This window comes from Macrobrachium rosenbergii, chromosome 19, assembly GCF_040412425.1.
Source record: "Macrobrachium rosenbergii isolate ZJJX-2024 chromosome 19, ASM4041242v1, whole genome shotgun sequence".
Classification (NCBI taxonomy): Eukaryota; Metazoa; Arthropoda; class Malacostraca; order Decapoda; family Palaemonidae; genus Macrobrachium; species Macrobrachium rosenbergii.
Genome location: NC_089759.1, coordinates 17,678,347 through 17,688,953, shown reverse-complemented (window position 1 = coordinate 17,688,953; position 10,607 = coordinate 17,678,347).

Here is a 10,607-nt window from a genome sequence, read left to right as displayed (position 1 = left end):
GACCCCTTTCTGCGTGCTTTCTCAAGAGGTTACTTGGATCAGGAATGGAATGGAATACAAAATTTAGGCCAAAGGCCAGGCGCTGGGACCTATGATTTCACTTAGCGATGAAAAGGAACCTGAGAGTAAAAAGGTTTTAAAGGTTTAACAGGGGGAGAGCCTCGCAGTTTCACTATGAACAATTGTTAGGAGAGGAAGACAGATGGAAGACAGAAAATGAACAGGGGTACAGTTGAAGGAATAAAAGGGGTCGCAGCTACGGGCCGAAGGGACGCCGCAAAGAACCTTAAGTAATGCCTACCGCGCACTGCGTGAGGTGCACTGACGGCACTGTCCCTCTACGGGGTACCCAGATCAGGAGATTGCGCGAGCGACCGTGAATTACCTTTTCACGGGAAATTGCTTACAAAGCTTTGCGATACGGTGACTGGCCATGCAGGTGCTGTCGACAAGAAACTTGCTTGTTGCGTGGCCTTGAGTTCTGTGACAATTTGGTAAGCAGGCTGGTACTGCTGTTGTTATTTTTAAGCCTTATTTTCTTACGTTTCGTGTTTTTTTTTTTTATCTTTATTGACTAATCACTTCTTTTCTTAATTTTTATCCTGTCTAGTTCACTAACTTTATTTTTTATGTTCACATAGTTGAAGGATGTTTATCTCTCCCAAAATATTTTCATATCTTTTTTTTTTTTTGTCTTTTTGCATTCCTTTGTATTCATTCTGCCTCGGCGGCTTCCTCATTGATTAAATTCCTCTTTCATTTCTCTATTCTTATGAGCATTTATATGAACGTTACTCTGAAAAAAAAAGGCAATATGATATTTTATCCATTTAATGGAATGTCTGCACGATATTTTCTTAATGCGAGAAAGTGGACAACGTTTCTACTTTGGAACTGAATTTTTTTTACCATTTAATGGCGCTGTCATAAGATTGCCTCTATTTAAGGATATGACGAACCGAAATTTCATTCAGCTCAGGAAGCGACAGATCATCACCTAAGGGTACTGTATGAAACTTTCCTCTTTCAAGAGGACTTCAAAACAATTTTTCTTCAAATATGCGATAGCAAGACTTAGCTGAGCCGACATACTTATTGTTTTGATTCAATCGCTACTTGTAGTGAGTGACGCATATTGCATTACGTACACTAGGAGCTTCTTCTACCGATGATTTTAGATTAAGAAACTGATAAGATAAACTATTGCTCCTTGCATAACCTGATTTCGGAAGGCGATTTTTCAATCCATGGAAGTGATAAGAAAATCCCACACAGGCGTCACTCGGAAATAGCAGTTACTATTCCTCGATGAAAAGAACAAAATAAAATGAAACGTGAGAGAGTGATGAAGTGAGAAAGGGAAACTTGATAAGTAGAGTAACGAGACTTTGGCACCACTTGGCACTTAGGAGAATATAGAACCATGATATTCATGGCAGGAAGGACACTGGTTGACTGATTTGCATCTCCTTGGTGTCACATCATTACTGACACTGAGCTGGCTAGTGGACTGAGTTGGTTAATGAACTGATAAGCCCATAATCCCTCGGCATGACGATGCAGACTTCTGAAAGAGTGAGGGTGGATATCGCCCTCAGCTCTTAAAGAGATAAAAACGTATTCTATGAAAGTAATGAAGCAATTTCCCACGGAAGTCATAATAAATTTTTTTCTGCAAATAATGAGAACGTTTCCACTGAAAGTTCCAATAAAAATGAAGTGTATGGTTGTCATTGGCCCCAGAGAAGAGCATCGTCTACGACTTGCGAGCAATTCTCCCACAAGGGGGTCACTAGTTCCCTGGTACTTCCAGAGCACCTTTGTCTATTGTTTGCCACTTACTACCACTGCAGTACTAGTCCTTAATTAACAGAGTGACTTAATTTATGTGGCTGCTATTGGCCTCAAAGCAAAGAGGCTCATCCGACATTTGGGGGGCATATCCTTCTACAAGGGGTTCACAATCCCCCAGGAGGTGTTCTTCTGGTGCCGCTTGCTATGATCAATTTTGATTGACTGACCTTATTATTATTATTATTATTATTATTATTATTATTATTATTATTAGTAGTAGTAGTAGTAGTAGTAGTAGTAGTAGTAGTAGTAGTAGTAGTAGTAGTAGTTACTACTTATTTTTTATTTTTACTTATTTTTATTTATTTAATTTTTTATTACTTTTTATTTAAATATATTTTTATTTATAGTAGTAATATTCATTGATTTGTCTATTCATAGATGTTCCGCTGGAGCATTTGAATTAATGGAGAAACAAATCCACGTTATGCGTGGGTACATATATTTCAAAATCAATCTGCACGGAGCGCTTTCGGGAATCTGTTCGATTCCCCCTGATTTTTTAAGTATAGCCTATGCACCCGTGCATAACTGTGGATTTGTTCTCCCTTTCAAGACTCATGCTGTACTGTGAGTATTTCTTAATCTGAATTAACGTTGGTGAAGGAAGCTGTATCAGATTTTCAGCATATATTATTCTTAACCATTAACAAAATCATGGGTCTTTAAGCTAAGGTGAGTAAAGGGAATGTAAGGACATGCATACATTCATACATACGTACATGCATACAAGGAATTTGCGTGTGTCTTGATCTGTATATAGATAGGTTTACATAAACTTAGATCATAAATTGAAAATTTAAGCTTAAAATGGTGTCCAAGCAGTATACGTTTTCATTAACTGAAAAATTCCGTGCACGAGACGATTAATTTTCGATGACGTGTCGCATTTAATGTGAAGAACACTAGACTTAAGGAGCGATAATGTCAAGGGGAGGATTCCAGGATGCTCGAAAGGATGAAGGTCATGGTGAAACAACGTTTTCCGTACATGACTGAAGGGATACGACTCCGTATGAAACCGCCAGAAGGGACCTGACGTAGCTGTTATTCTCGACTTCTCGTCAGTGGTGGATGCGTCATGGTTCGTTTGTGACGGATGTCCTGCTGATCTGACGAAATCGTGGGACCGCTGTAGATAATGCAGAAGAAAAAAAAAAACAAAAGAACGGTCCATGAAGTGGCGTAGAGGCTTGCAGCTTCCATTGATGATATGTTGGTAGTTAAGTGTACCTAAGTTTAACCAGACCACGGAGCTGATTAACAGCTCTCCTGGTGCTGGCCCGAAGGATTAGATTTATTTTACGTGGCTAAGAACCAACTGGTTACCTAGCAACGGGACCTACAGCTTATTGTGGAGTCCGAACCACATTATAACGAAAAATGAACTTCTATGACCAGAAATAGATTCCTTTTATTCTTCATTGGCCGGTCGGAGATTCGAACTCGCGGCCAGCAGAGTGCTAGCTGAGAACGGAACCCACTCGTCCAACGAAGAACTTATGTTGGTAGTTATTAAATGCAATTTTGTATTACTAAGTAAAATAGTAAAAAACTGGAACTATGAATTCGCGTGGATGTGTTCAAGACGTTTATTGTCAAGCAAATAGAACCGTAGGCGTAGAGAGACGTATGACAAACAATTGTAGTTGATGTATAGCCCTGGTGGCAGTCCTAACATGACCTAATATATCCTAGGGGGCATTTCAACTTCACCCAACCTCACCTAACCTAACCTAACCTAACCTATGCTAGGGTAGTTTACGATCATCACCATTACCCAATAATACTTTATCCCCAACTGTGAGTACAACTCTAAGTACTTAAGAAACAAAGTCTTTTACGATACAAGTATAAACAAGTAAAAAATGCGCCGAAGTTTCTTCGGCGCAATCGATTTTTCTGTACAACCGCTACAGCATAGAATCAAGGCCACTGAAAATAGATGTGTCTTTCGGTGGTCTCGGTACAGTGCTGTATGAACCGAGGCCCATGAAGCTTTAACCACGGCCCGGTGGTGGCCTATCCTATATCGTTGCCAGAAGCACGATTATGGCTAACTTTAACCTTAAATGAAATAAAAACTACTGAGGCTAGAGGGCTGCAATTTGGTATATCTGACGATTGGAGGGTGGATGATCAACTTACTAATTTGCAACCCTCTAGCCTCAGTATGTTTTTAAGATCTGAGGGCGGACAGAAAAAAGTGCTGGCAGAATAAAGTACGGACGGACAGACAAAGCCGGCACAATAGTTTTCTTTTACAGAAAGCTAAAAACGAGAGCCGGTCTCGCCGAGATCCGTCTTCATCCAACAACAAAAGAGTAAATAATGGGCAACAGATGGCTCCCTTATGGCATTATTACCAGGAAACGATCAGGCAACCACAATAAGGACATTTGAATTACTTGGACTTCACGTACAGTCACATAGATCAATTTCCCGTCATTGAAATAGCCAGTACTTGAATCATAGGCCCCATCTTTTCCTCTTTTTCTTTTCCTTCTTCGTTAAATGATAACCATCTTCTCACTCATCGGGCTGACTGGTTCTCGTTTAGTCACTTTAGTACCAAGTCCCTGAATACTCTGACTGTAATGATAACAATTAATTATTTGTAGTGTGAATGTCCAAAGTATAATGAGCAGCGAATATCAAGTTTTGGGAATAAATCCATTAGTGAAATTTTGTCAGAAATTCAACATTTGCAATTAATCCAATAAAAACTTTTTGGAAAATTGTAATCTAACTGACAAAATGTAAAGAGACGACATAAGTAAAACAAACCCTTCGGGCCAGACCTGTGAGAGAGCTGATAATCAGCTCAGTGGTCTGGTAAAACTGTTTTATTAATGGGTATCCGTGAAATGTACCTGCGAATATAGTAATTAATCAATCAACCTTGGAAGAGGAGTGCATGATTGTTAAATAGGGAATCTTTAAACGCAATGAAAAATGACTTGAGTGATTTCTCTCTGTCACTTTAGTACCTGATGATGATAGAAGTATCAAAAGCCTCTCAGGAGTTACCATTAATAACAGCTTTAAAAATAAATAGTATGAAACTAGACTACTTTGTACTCTTCCACTCCAAAAACGCCAACAAGGCAAAACCTTTAAAGAAGTTATAACTATAACGGTAACTACACAAAATTATTACATACACAGTCATTAATTTGTTGTCGTGTTGTAGCATATTTCATCTTTATAGATCTATCAGCTAATATCTTTATCCTTTGCTCATATACTGAGAAGATCCATACGCAGTATTTAACTGACCAGCCAGGTCTTCCACTGATCCAGTATATATATATATATATATATATATATATATATATATATATATATATATATATATATATATATATATATATATATATATATATATATATATATATATATATATATATATATATATATATATATATGTATATATATATATATATATATATATATATATATATATATATATATATATATATATATTAGTTATGTGAAGGATCTGGCTGATCAGTTAAATGTTGCAATGTATCTTCTCAACATATAACATATATATATATATATATATATATATATATATATATATATATATATATATATATATATATGATGAGCTTTATCTACGATAAGGCAGTAACTTAAGAATAGGGTAATGATCGTTATCTTGAAACGGCTAACATACAATACATACACACACACACACACACACACACACACACACATATATATATATATATATATATATATATATATATATATATATATATATATATATATATATAGTAAAAGAGAGAGAGAGAGAGAGAGAGAGAGAGAGAGAGAGAGAGAGAGAGAGAGAGAGAGAGAGAGAGGAAGTCCCACCTCATGACAACACGTCCTCGAATCCACACGTCACCGTAGTGAAGCATGAGATATTATCTAAATGGTTAAATAGACAGTACGTTAAACTGAATGAATTAATGAGTAGTAAAAGGCCTAAACTCCACAAATATCTACTTCAAGTTAGGAAAATGACGTATTATTGAAGATGGCATTTGCAAACAGCTAGCTCCTTAACGGCGAAAAACGATTTAGATAAAGAGCTTCATGATGAAGGCAACAGTTGTCGTGACTTCCTCTCTCTCTGCTACACAAAATAAAAATTCAAGATACATTCTGCTACAAGTCTCTGGAAACATGCAGTTAACAACTGAATTCAAGGATACAATCTGCTGCCAGTGGCTCTGCAAAGATGCAGTTTACAATTGAATTCCAAATACATTCTGCTACCAGTGTCTCTGCAAGCATGCGGTTCAGAATTAAAATTCCTGATACGTTCTTCTACCAGTGTCTCTGCAAACGAGCAGATCAGAATTAAAATTCCTGATACATTCTGCTACCACTGTCTCTGCAAACATGCAGTTTAGAATTCAATTCCAGATACATTCTGCTACCAGTGGCTCTGCAAGCATGGAGTTTAAAATTCAATTCCAGATACATTCTGCTGCCAGTGGCTCTGCAAACACGCAGTTCATAATTAAAATTCCTAATACATACTGCTACCAGTGTCTCTGCAAGCACGCAGTTCAGAATTAAAATTCCTGATACATTCTGCTACGAGTGGCTCTGCAAGCACGCGGTTCAGAATTAAAATTCCTGATACATTCTGCTACCAGTGGCTCTGCAATATGCAGTTCAGAATTAAAATTCCTGATAAATTCTGGTACTAGTGCCTCTGCAACAAGCAGTTCAGAATTAAAGTTTCTGATACATTCTGCTACCAATGGCTCTACAAACATGCAGTTTAGAATTCAAATCCAGATAAATTCTGCTACTAGCGGCTCTGCAAACATGGAGTTTAAAATTCAAGTCCAGATACATTCTGCTACCCGTGGCTCTGCAAACATGCAGCTCAGATTAAAATTCCTGATACATTCTGCTGCCAGTGTCTCTGCAACAATCAGTTCAGAATTAAAATTCCTGATACAGTCTGCTACCAGTGTCTCTGCAACAATCAGTTCAGAATTAAAATTCCTGATACAGTCTGCTACCAGTGTCTCTGCAACAATCAGTTCAGAATTAAAATTCCTGATACAGTCTGCTGCCAGTGTCTCTGCAGCAATCAGTTCAGAATTAAAATTCTGATACAGTCTGCTACCAGTGTCTCTGCAACAATCAGTTCAGAATTAAAATTCCTGATACAGTCTGCTACCAGTGTCTCTGCAACAATCAGTTCAGAATTAAAATTCCTGATACAGTCTGCTACCAGTGTCTCTGCAACAATCAGTTCAGAATTAAAATTCCTGATGCATTCTGCTACCAGTGTCTCTGCAAACATTCAGTTTAGAATTCAATTCAAGGATACAGTCTGTTACCAGTGCCTCTGCAAACACTCATTTCAGAATGAAAATGACAGACATGAACAGCGCATCAGAAGAACATGACGATATTAAGTCAGAGCGTCACGGTATCCTGCCACAAAACAGCCTTATTTTCGTGTGACGCTGCAAATGCTTCCTCCGCCATGCCTTAAGCTCACTCAGCAAACTGCAGGATGGGATTAATTGCTATATCCGTTCAACTTCGTATTTAGATTTCACGGTATCAACATGAAAGGATGAGACTAGAAAGAAAATGTGCTGGTAGAGGCGTTGGTTGGAAGGAAATGGACACGTCAACCGGCTCCAAATATGACTGCTCAGCATTTTTGGTGTTTTTTAGTTATTCACATGAATGAAACATACATACAAGCTCCAAACCATGACTTTACTCGGCATTCATTATTTACAAACATGCAAACTCAAGTAAAGACTTGAAGATCAAGTTTAGCAAATTTGTTTTCTCTAATCCGACACATCCTGAGCTGACGAATCCCGTCGGAGTTTGTTTTCTAACTTTCCAAATAATGTCATAAAAATGCGGACACTCATTAAAAGTCTCTCTAAAACGGGTCCTGACAAACGAGTTTTCAGTGGAGTGATTTATACCGCCATAATTTTAAATTCGGATGCTTTAATAAAATCTCATTTTTCCAAGTCAGTCTTATCAGCCATAAACCTCGCCATTTTATTCGATAACAATGCTAAATGTTTGATAGCTGATTTTTCCTAAATGCACTCAGACACATGCTAATATGTAAATATATATATATATATATATATATATATATATATATATATATATATATATATATATATATATATATATATATATATATATATATATATATATGTATATATATATACATACATACACACATACATAATTATATGTATTATAACAAGGAACCAGTACTTCCACAATCAAAATTTAAGACGGAATTGTTTCCAGCATTTTATTTTCTCGGCGTTCATTTTGAAATTGCCTTCCAGTTCCCTAGCTTATATTTAATAATGTATAGAAAGTAAAAGAAACACACGTCTCTCTCTCTCTCTCTCTCTCTCTCTCTCTCTCTCTCTCTCTCTGTGCGTCGTCCGCTATCCAAAACAGTCGACGGGCCAGCCCTTCTTGCTTGCGGTCTTTGATATCTGTTTGACTTGACTGGAAACACCCTGCTTGGCTGCGCTCCTCGTTCAAACCCTTTAAATTTCTCCCGTAAAACCTCTCTAGTACCTCCCAGTACCCTGGCACGAGGGTCACCTTTGAGGAGCATCGATAGAAGTCAGTTGCCCCCTATATTTTGACAACTCCGTTGACTATGGAACTAGAGACAACCCTGATGACTGCCCTTGGCTATCTCCCGGTGTAAGCATGATAGCCATCCTGAATACTGAAAGCCCGACTTGTAGGCTGACCAAGAGTGACCCCAGGTCAAACAAACCAATGGTGCATCGACTAGCCCAAAGCACCAGCCCTAGCAGGGGTTAATCATCTTGAATACTGAAAGCCCGACTTGTGGGCTGACCAAGAGTGACCCTAGGTCAAAGAAACCAATGGTGCATCGACTAGCCCAAAGCACCAGCCCTAGCAGGGGTTACTCATCCTGCAGGACGACAGCTGCCAGTGAATTCTCTACACACTGTAAGGCTTTTCCTGCTGTCTGGCTGCCCGGTAACCTACCTTTACCGTCCCTATTTATCTTCTTACAATGTATGTTTGTGTGTGTATGTGTGCGTTTGTGTGTGTGTGTGTGTGTATGAAACAGCCTCGACTGAATGTCTCTAGATCACTACAATGAGTTTAATACCAGTTGCCCTAGCCCGGAGTTTAACCAGTCGGCAGTGGCGTTGAGGATCCGTTACGAGGGCCTATCAGATCTTAGAATTGAGAGTTATTTCTATATCCTCTGGAATAAGTGCCAGCCAACACAGCCGCCACGGAGCCTCAAAATAAAGTTCAGGTGCTTCTGGTACAATATGAATGCGGGAGAAAGGCTGCCATTACAGGCCACAAAGAACACTAAAGGTGTCAATACTTGCATCTCAAAAAAAGTAACAAAAAGAATGTATGCTCTCACTGAAAGGGAACAATTTTGCTAAATCATTGTATAAGCCTTGGGCTTGAAAAGTACTGCACGCTGATTTGCATTTATATTCTGTATATTTAATAGTGCCAATACATGGTACTTAATAGTTGATGGTAACTTAAATATTTGCAAAGTCTTGCATTGCAAAAGGCTAGCCTGACACATCGACCATGACCCTCTGAAATCTTACCCACTTTATGTACGAATTATTCACTTAAGAGCATCCTCTAGGATATAAACCAACTAACTGAATCTCATCTGGCTGCACAGTACGAAATAACGCCATTGGCGGTAAACTCAACAGTAATATAATTAATAACTAGTTTAGCAGAAAAATTTCAAGAGTGATTGCACTCTTGCTAAGTTATTTAAAATAAAGTAAAACGAATTAGGAATAACAACTTGGGAAATGAAAACTACTGATATTCTCTGATCAAAATTATTTGGTAAAAATTATGATTTTGTCTGCCTCAGTTTTATAATGAATCATTCCTTACATTGTGATTGGATGTGCGAGTCTGCATGTGATGGGGGTAATTCAGCTAATGTTCAGGGAATATTTCATGTGGGCTTTTTGCTGAATGGGAGGTTGCTACATGAATCACTTCTTACTGCGTACATGCTGAATGCCAATATAGGCATTTTTACTGGATCAGGTTGACCAAGCAGTCGTCCAAACAAAGATATACCTTGTTCTTGTGTCTATACAGTGTCAAGTGTGACTGATGAGTAATAATGATCCGTATTACAGGAGGATCAGTCTCGCGCTTCAGACAGAGGATGAAATTGTGTTCTATGGCCATTCTATTCAGAAATCGCTTAAGTCCTTGACTCCACACGTGAAACTATAATCAGGTAAAATGTTGACATTTTTCCTTTGCAATTCATGTCGTAAATTTCGACTTTGTCATGTTGATGATTTATTTTTTTAATTGCTAATTAATTCATTGAATAACAAAGATGAAGTTAGAGAGATTCATTTTTTGGCTTAAAAGTTCATATGGCATTTGGTATCTTGTTGGGTAAAGACACTTATGAGTACCAAGTGTTATAGTGAAGATTGTTGCTTGGTTAAGAAATGTAAGTTGAAGATATTATGGTCATTTAGAGTGTTAAGAGATACATACCAGGAAGTATGTGCTGAAGAAGTAAAGGTCAGCAAAATATTGAATCCTTAAAGCTGGTTAAGACTAAGATGGAGTCACAACGGCTACAAGATAAGAAATTATAGGAGTTAGTATGAATCACGTGATAAAGGTTTAATGAAGGTATCTTACATCTTGCTTTGAGGAAAGACACTTCTGAAAAA